Source organism: Grampus griseus, assembly GCF_964374135.1.
Source record: "Grampus griseus genome assembly, chromosome: 1".
In the NCBI taxonomy this organism is placed as follows: domain Eukaryota; kingdom Metazoa; phylum Chordata; class Mammalia; order Artiodactyla; family Delphinidae; genus Grampus; species Grampus griseus.
This window is the reverse complement of record NC_139017.1, coordinates 123,492,937-123,503,256: the sequence shown is the minus strand read 5'-3', so window position 1 is coordinate 123,503,256 and position 10,320 is coordinate 123,492,937.

Sequence of the window (10,320 nt, the reverse complement as noted above, 5' to 3'; positions counted from 1 at the left end):
TAAAAGTAAATACATTTATTTTAGCAATCTGAAATTAAAATAATATGCCAAACCAGTCTTTTCTGCAATAAAATAATATACTATAGATTTTTAAGAATTTAAAAGTTGAAGTGACTTGATTTAAGATCAAGTCACTTCAAGATCAAAACTTGATCTAAGATTAAAAAATAATCACCACTCATGCTTTTTTCCAATCAATAACAGTGTTATTTTATGTAATTTTCTTTACTGTTTTGTTGGAGTTAATATTCTAATACATTTAAATACATGTAAAATATTCTAATACATTTAAATACATGTAAATTAAATTTGTGAGAAGTTTAAGAATTAGGTTATTGGGCATTCTGCTATAAGATTTGATACACAGCGTTTAATTAATAGAAAGTAGCCACAGCCTGACTTCAAAATAAATTGTTATGAAATATTCTTAATGACAAGAATAGGTTTATTCTGAAACTCTTGTCACTGACATAGAAGCTTTATTTTGACTTGAGGGAATACCCATAGTGGTGAAGGAACACATCAGGGATTTTAGAGCATTGGTGTGAGGGACTATTTCCTTAAATTAGTCTGTGTATTTTATACTAGGCAATGTAATTTACCTAAAGCATCTCTAATGTTTTTAACTTAATTTTGTAAATTAAATATATGTACACATATTGTCATTTTTACAACTCTACGTTAAAGATATCACTATCTCTCCTATGCAAATGAGGATACTGAGATCCAGGGGTTTAAATAACTTATCCAACTCAAGTAACTTGCCCAAGATCACATAACAAGTAAGTACTAAAGCAAGACTCATCTTTTCACTCTTTGCACTGTAAGCTCTAGGTACATTAAACAACTTCAGGTTCTCTAATTTGGCCTATTTTTCTCACTTCTTGGCCTTTCCATATGCTAGTTCTTCTTCCTGAAACAATCTTACCTTCCCACACCATCTTCACACGATGAACTTTCACTCAGCCTTCGGTTTTCACACCAGGCATCATCTTCCAGTCCTCATGAGGTGTGTCTCAGTGACCTCAGTGTGTGAACACTCAGTGCATCCTTGTTGATGTGGACCACAATGTATTATCTTTGCTGCATTTTTTGCTTGTATGTACAATGAGTGAGATCAGGGGGTATGTCTTGTTCACTGTTGTATTCTCAGCCCCTAGCACACTGACTAGTGTACAGTAAGACCATTTGATTTGAAATATTTGCTGCTTAAGTGAACGTACATTTACAAATGTTGAGCAAAGCAACATGTTTCTAGATTTGGCAAATGTAAGCATTTTGATAACTTATGAGGTGAGAACTTCCTGAAACCCCACTTACATGAGGAAGCTGGAGAAGAAGAATTATTCTGGAAAGATGTGTCATTAATTACACTCACAGGATAAATGGCAGAAAAAAACATATATCCAAGAGGAATGGATAATGAAAAACAATTATGGATTTTCATTAATAGCCTGAAAAAGAGTAAGGACTAATGAGAAAAATATAAGAATATTTATCTAGCATATAATTGTGAGAACACAATATTATCATTCATAAAATTTCAGCAATTGGAAACCATTCATCTAATTTTACATCTAATAGCTCTGTTCTTGACAAACCAGTTCACTTTTTTTTTCATATTAAGATATGTTCATGTATACATCCTATACATACACAAACTCTCCACTGGAAAAATTTATTGGTTTATTTACATTATCAAGAGCATTTGCTAATCACGTTTGTGCTTGCAGTGGCACATGGGAGGGACACCAGTGTAAAATGAATCTGACAGACACAGGTTCTCTTCTCAGAGAACTTTATTGTTAAGACAAACACTCAGGAGCATAATAATAAACTGTTCATTATAACAATTTCCATACCCAATCCCATTGTCAACATATTTCAAGCAATATTAAATACAATTGGAATACAACCCTGGAGTATGTGACAACTGTGTATCACACTTTTCTATGCCACTAAAACTGAATGCAAATCAGCTAGGGATGTGTTCATTTTTACCTATCAGTGCTGTAGGCAGATAAAGCTTTATTTGTCCTGGCCTCTATGGCATGTTGATATCACTGACCAAACACCAATTTGGGCTGTTCTTTTGTGTAAGAAGGAACAGGAGCAATTTAAATCACCCTTAGGCAACTTTCATTGTCTCATTCATGTTCCCTTTCCTGGCACTGATTACTTACCTTGGCCCTCCTATTAACTTCTGTGTGACCTGAGGGATACAGAATTTAACAACTTGTGTGATCTATCTCATTTGTAAAATGCAACTAATCTACTTACTGTGGCAATGTGTGGAATTTGTAATAACACCAGGCAACTATAATTACTTGAATGACTAGAAACAATTTACCACAAATTTGGAGGCAAGACACAGGTTATATCAAATCTTTCTCAGTGTAACATATAGATATCTCCACAATGTATCCCACTGCATAGGATAAAAACTAGTTTAGGTCTACTGTATTTCTGTCTTTACAAGAGCCTGGGGTAGTTTTCTTCTTCTTTTCTTTACTTTTAGCCAAATATTTAGTATAAGATATTCAGATTAAATATAAATATGCTGGACTGTAGATCCATGTAATTACTCTTCCTACTTTAAAATAACTTGTTAGATTTTATCAACTATTTAATCCCTTTTATAAAGAACTTATAAATGCTTTTGTGCCAAAAACTCAGTTTCCTTCTCCCTTGCCACTTACATCTATAGGAGCTAAAAGAATAATTCCTCATTTCCCCAGCCTCCCTTGCAGCTAGGCTTGGCCTTGTAACAATAGTTCCAGTCAGTGAAATTTTAGCGGAAGACTACTGGGGTGTTCTTGAAACGGTTTTGCTTTTCTAGTAAAGGAAACAGAGGCTTATCAAGTTGAAAGAAATCTGCAGTAGCTATCTTGAGGAAAAGGCCAAAATAATAAAAAGAACAAGGAGATGACTTTGTTGAGCTATTAAATCAGTGCCAACAGCTTCCTACTTTCAGAATTCTAATAACGTGAGGAAAAATAAGCCTCTGTAAGTGGTTAAGCTGAGACAAGATAAGAGACTATAGATATACATGCAATTGTATATATATTGTATATATATGTATATACATATGTTAATGAAGTAAGAAATTTGGGGGGATGCAAAAAAATCCATTGTATGAAATGCAGGTTCACATTACTATGAGGTTAATGAAAAACATTATTTTTGCAAAATTAGTATAATTGTAAATAATTTAAAAAAATTATAATGTTATAAGCACACACTGAATTGAGAAAATCCCCAATGAGCAGGAAGCAGTCACTTCCTAACATTAGCCCCCCAACCCTCCTCCAACACCCTCAACACAGAGAAGACAAGAATTTTTAGCTCCCTTGGGGAGGGGGCTGGGCTAGAGGATGGTACTTAATCACCAAGTACGTATTACCAAGTTTAATGAAATTATTAATTTACTGTAATTTAAAAGATAAAGCAAAATTTAAATGTGATTGTCAAAGGAATTCAGTAAATATTTCTCAAGTGCATTTTTGAAAGCAGTGCTGTGCTAGCACTGCAAGGTATAGAAAAAAGTATGATTCTTAATATCAGCCTCTTACAAGAAGCTTACAAGAAACAGTGAGTATATTTTCTAAAACCTTTAGGCTTGTAATCATGGTGCAGCAAATAAAATTTAATGTCTATTTTAGATAGCTAGAAAGTGAATTTTTTTTTTTTTTTAACGAGGAAGAATTTTTCTATTTCTTCAAGGAACTAAGTGCTTGAAAGCACTTTAAAAGCACCCATTGTATGTGAACATAAGAATATCAAAGTGGTCACTTTCAACTCATAGAGGACTGCTCAGTCTTACTCCTCATTAAATTTTTTTTTTAACATCTTTATTGGGGTATAATTGCTTTACAATGGTGTGTTAGTTTCTGCTTTATAACAAAGTGAATCAGTTATACATATACATATGTTCCCATATCTCTTCCCTCTTGCGTCTCCCTCCCTCCCACCCTCCCTATCCCACCCCTCCAGGCGGTCACATAGCACCGAGCCGATATCCCTGTGCCATGCGGCTGCTTCCCACTAGCTATCTACCTTACGTTTGTTAGTGTGTATATGTCCGTGACTCTCTCTCGCTCTGTCACAGCTCACCCTTCCCCCTCCCCATATCCTCAAGTCCATTCTGTAGTAGGTCTGTGTCTTTATTCCTGTCTTACCCCTAGGTTCTTCATGACATTTTTTTTTCTTCTTAAATTCCATATATATGTGTTAGTATATGGTATTTTTCTTTTTCTTTCTGACTTACTTCACTCTGTATGACAGACTCTAGGTCTATCCACCTCATTACAAATAGCTCAGTTTCGTTTCTTTTTCTGGCTGAGTAATATTCCATTGTATATATGTGCCACATCTTCTTTATCCATTCATCCGATGATGGGCACTTAGGTTGTTTCTATCTCCGGGCTATTGAAAATAGAGCTGCAATGAACATTTTGGTGCATGACTCTTTTTGAATTTTGGTTTTCTCAGGGTATATTCCCAGTAGTGGGATTGCTGGGTCATATGGTAGTTCTATTTGTAGTTTTTTAAGGAACCTCCATACTGTTCTCCATAGTGGCTGAACCAATTCACATTCCCACTGGCAGTGCAAGAGTGTTCCCTTTTCTCCACACCCTCTCCAGCATTTACTGTTTCTAGATTTTTTGATGATGGCCATTCTGACTGGTGTGAGATGATATCTCATTGTAGTTTTGATTTGCATTTCTCTAATGATTAATGATGTTGAGCATTCTTTCATGTGTTTAGAAAGTGAATTTTTATTAGTAAAATCCAGATTCTTTTGGTTACTATAGAAATGTATGCCTAACTTTTTTGTACTTACATTCTAAAATATTAATAGGTCAATAATTCTGTTATAATAAAAATATTTAGTAGTACTGTACCATATATGCACAGAACTCTCATAATCAGATGTTTAGTAAAATAAAAATGAAGCCTTCAAGTCATGTGTGTTTGCTTCCTCAATTAATTCAGCAATATTTTATTTAAATTTATCATTATTATAATGTGGAAAACTTAATGGGAAACTCTTTTCCAAAGCTTTAATGATTTGATATATTCATGGACTTTATGATGAGGGAAAATAATAATCTGAAGCCTAGAAAGACTAATTGAAAAATAAATTTTACTTAAGGCCCTTGCTAATGAATGACCAAGGTTAGCTTGGATTCTACCTTAAAGATATGTTGTCAAAAATGTTAGCTTTACCAGGTTTCCAGAGAAATTAAACACCCTGTATTTCAAAGTGGAAGGGATACATTCATAATGGCAAAGGATAGACCAGAGTAGGAACAATGAAGTTAATTGACTAATTGTTCCATAATGAAGTACTTCTCCAACCCAAGGAAACTTCCATGTTTAGACAATACTGCAGGAAAATGAGAGGAACATGTGTTCTTGAAAAAATGCTGTCAAAACTTGTGCCTAACTCTAAATGTTGGAAGCCAAGGTCATTCATTGTTCCTTGAGGAGAATTTAATTTCCATACTGCATTTGCACTTTTAATGCTACATCTATTTGTCCCAAGTTACATGAAAAAGACATTAAATTTCTAAGCAGTAACAAAACCAGCAATTGTCTGGTGGCCAGTTTCATTATTGCCTTTCTCTTTTTCATACATTTTACTCACAGCTGTGATCGTTGAATGGATGTCCCAATTACCTTGGAATATGGGTGGCAGCAGCTAGAGATTAGAATTCATCTCTAGGCAGGACTAGGATGGCATCTAACATAAATCAAGAGGATATAAGTCAAATGCAAATGAGTCAACAGAAGCAAGCACATTATTAATATGCGGTGAGGGATCACATCTGATTTGCTTATCACTGTATCACCAGCATCTACTACAATGTCTGACACATAGTAGGTTCCCAGTCAATAGTTATCAAATCTCCAGTTTAAAAACAAAGGTCAGAATTATCTTGGGAGTGTTATTTATAAGAACACATTAGCAGCAAGGATAGAGTGTTGTGCAAAAATCTTTGTGAGCTGAAGAGTATGTTATATATTTAGAGTCAAAACTCAGAAATACTCAGATTGCTTGTGGGACTTGGGTCTGCAAGTGGAGGAAATGATTTTGTCTGCAGGACTCAGCATCTCAACCCTTCAGGTCAAGGTAGCTGATTGGTATAAAACAAACAAACAAACAAAAAACTAAATCTCAGTAAACAATTGTAATAAAAGGCTTACTTCACATTTTTTTTTTCAAAGTCCAGTGCAGGTCAACAGGGTACACTTTATATAAGCAACTGTCCAGAGATCTGGACTTCTTTTATTTTTTTGCATTTAGTTCCTTTAAATCTTTGGAATTTTCATCATCAGCCAGAAGATGAGGGAAGAGAATGAGGTATAAATGTACTCATAAATTGGCATGCATCACTTCCACTCACATTCCATTGTCCAAAAATAAGTCAGAAGGCCACCCAAAGAGGTGTGGAAAATGTACTCTTACTTTGCTCAGGAAGAAGGGGAGAACATGGAAACTGGTGAGTACTCGCACTTTTACAATCCACTCTTCAGAACATCACATACTTGTTTTACTCTTTTTCCCATGTATAGGACAGATTCATTTCCCCTCCAGAAAGGCAACCCAAAATCCAATTTAGTCCCTGGATCCACGTCAAAGTGTAGGGACACTACTTGGGTGATAGGCAGTCTTCTTCATGAGACCTAAATGTGGTTCTGTGTGGGCCAACAGCCTAAGAACTAAAAGAAAAAGTAATCCACAACCTCATGCATAACAATAATGAGCAATGATGGAGCATAATAAAAAAAAATAATAGAAACATGTTTTTAGATAGAGGAAGAATGGAAGACACTGGGCCATAACAATTATGAAACATAACTAGGCAGGATGTGAAGATGCCTGCTGTGAGGGTGATGGGAGGGATGTTTCTTAATTAGACTTCAATTCTAATAAGAAGAACACATTCATCCATTTTTTTAAAGTTCCCTGGCTCCAGGCTCTGTCTGGGAAGTTTCTTCTTTTCTATTAGCCTTCATAACCAGATCTGATATGAGAATTGGTGGGTATGTCTATCTTGGTGGATGCCCAATATTCACAACTTACTTCTGGCACATGCAAGTATTGGGGCCAGAGAGTCATTTTAAATATCAAGTAAGTTCAGGATCCTGATTTCTTTGGCCATAAAATTTTCTTAAAAACGTAGTAGGCTTTTTTTTTTTTAATACGAACAAGGTTCTATTGATATATATATATATATATATATATATATGTACATAAAGCTGGGAAAGAGAAGGGCGTAGTAGGTTTTTGATCTATGTGATTCAAGTCAACTCTGTGTCAGTAACTATACCCTAAGTTCTTTCCTGTGTATGCCAGTCTGACTCTACTTAATGGTAGCTACCTTAGGCCTTCAGACATGGCTGGAGAGGCTATATCCTGAATCTGACCTTTGCTATGATGGCTAAAACTTAGTAGAACTTTGACTCTCAGAGGCAAATTTTGGGGGTCTTATTTCCTATGGTTTGGCACCTAGAAGTTGTTGCCTCTAGCATTCCTTGAAGGCCTCGAGTTTATGGGCTCTCTCTTCCCTGTCATTTCTGCTAACAAATCTGCCAATTCTCGTTTAAGTTCATCTCTTTCTTATAATATTCTACTGAAAAACAGCAGTAGCATCTGATACACATGATCGTGTTCATTCTTTCCTCTAGAGCTACAGGCTCCGTGACCAGGTGCCTGCTTCCGAGCTTTCACTAGTGATATTTTCACCAAATATTTGAAAAAGCAGAATAGGGTTTTCCAGCCTTATAACTTCTGTCTCCTTGCCATCTATAGCCCAAACATCTAGCATTAGCTTAATGCCCATATTTTAGTTTTTGTCATGGTAACACCGAATTTCAGGGTATAACTTTCTAAATTAGAGATGCTTTTTGCTGCAATAAACAACCTCCACCTCGAGTGGCTTGAGCAATGCAAGTTCATTTCTTACTCATGTCACAGTCCAATATAGCTCTCTGTTTGGTGGAGGGGTTGGCATGTGTGCAGGCTCTGCTGTAGTGCTTCAAAGACCCCTGTCCAATTCATCTGTGACTACTTCTAGTTCAGCAGTTCTCAAAGTGTGGTCCGTGGACCTTTGGGTCAGGGAGGCCAGTAAGGTCAAACTTTTTCTTAGTAAGTAATGAAAATTATGTGTCTTTTTCAGTGTGTTGACATTTGCACTGATGGTAAAAAAGCAATGGTGAGTAAAGCTGCTTGTGCCTTCACATGAATCAAACTGAAATAGTACTATCTTCTTCATTGCCACTCACTTGTAATCAAAATATCATCAGTTTATTTTAACAATATCCTTGATGAAGGAAGATTAATTATTTTAATAAATCCTAACTTTTGAGTGAAAATCTTTTTCTATTCTGCATGAAGTAATGGGAATTACGCATAGGGTATTTCTGCTGCATACCAAAGTCCAATGGTTGTCTCATGGAAAAGCCCTCGTTCTATTGTTTGAGTTGCAAACTGAACTTGTCTTTTCTTTTTTTTCCTTAGTATACTATTCCTGCTTGAAAGAACAGACAATTCAAACTTGGATGTTTGGCAGAAATTTCCTTAAGAGTTAACAAAGTGAGCCAATTATTTCAAGGACAAAAATTGTAGTGGCAAATGGTAAAATTCAAGGTTTCAAGTGAAAATTAGAATTTTGAAAAACTTGTTTGTGCCACTATGACCTTGAAGGCTTCCCAGTGTTCAGAGGCTTTTCTGATGAGGTTGGCAGTACTATGATATTGTATAATGACATGTGTCAGCATTTGGAAGATAACTTAGTGCTCTAGTGTTGTCCAAATGATCAATGCTTTATATTACAAAATCATATATTGGTAAACTATCCATTCAAAATGAAAGAGCCATGGATTTTAATGTAATAGAAGATTAAAGGTTTGTTGATATGATTTCAGATTCCATATTGCAATGAGGCTTTAAGAAACAAGGAGCTTTCATGTAGCATCAAAGAAGAGTATCCAAAATCATTTTAAAATACTTCTCCCTTTTCCAACTAATTATCTATGTGAGGCTAAATTTTCTTCCTATGCAGAAGCAGATACAAAAATCCAGTTACTTACATTAAACCAACATTAAAGAAATTTTCAATAATGTAAATAATGCTACTCTTCTCACTAATTTTTTGCTTTTGTTTTGAAATTATAGCTATTTTAATGGAAATAAAATGGAAAGTCCTTGACAGTATTTCTTCCAAGGATTGTTCTCATCTTTTCATGTTCATTTCTACTTGATATTTGCTTCTTGTTTTGTAAATATGTGTCTCTTTTTTTTTTTTTGTAATTACCGTTTATTGAGCCCTCACTATGAATTGGTCTGGGCAAGCTACTTTACTTTTAAATTTGAAGTAATACTCATTAAAAATCCCATGAGGTAGCATTGTTATCCCCACTTTACAGAAGAGAAAACCTAGGTGCAAGATGGTGAGGTAACTTGTACAACATCTTCTGGAACTGGAATTCAAATCTAGATTTATCCAACTCCATTTTCCCTATCCCTTCCTTTTTTTTTTTTTTTAATACTCTGTTATATAAAAAAAATGACTGTCCTAAATCAAAGCCTGGCCATCTGATTTTCTACAGATTTTATTAGTTTTCATAGATTCTCTAGTCTAACTCAGAGTAGAGAGTTTGGAATCTTAGGGTTTTAGGGAAATCTCTAGAACTGAATTTAGATTATGTTCTAGTCTCAGATGCATATCGAAGATTTTCTCTCACTAGAAAATTTCCTGGCTGAAATATCATAGCTCTTTAGTAATCATACTCAATCTCTTTACTAAAATATGTTTATTTTTCTACTCTCGAAGTGTTAGCTTGCAGATTGCCTTGTCAGGTTCTACCATTTTCATTTGTAAAGTTATGTCCATACCAGACTTCCTAACTAGTCTAGTAGCAACTGCTCTAGCAAGTTCAGTCTCTGGAAGAGGTAAATTTACCACCACCCTCCTTTTTTTTCTGTCATTCTGCCTGTTAAGTATCTCACCACCCTCTTCTAGAACTGTTACAATATATAGGCTACATAATTCACCTGCTTTTCATCTTTTTTCTATTTGCCTCATTTCAAATATTCCTACTCATTATTAACTGGTGGAACCACTTCCATAGTTCCTTCATTCAATGCCCTCAAGTGTCTCCTGAATTAAGTAAAAATTCCAACTTGGAATGTATTCAAAACCTCTTTCTATGCCTTGGCATTTCTTTCCTTACTGTCATGTAGTTTCTCCAAGCCCTTATTGGACTGGACCACTTTTTTTCTAACTTGTGTTGCACTCTCTCAGCCTTTTA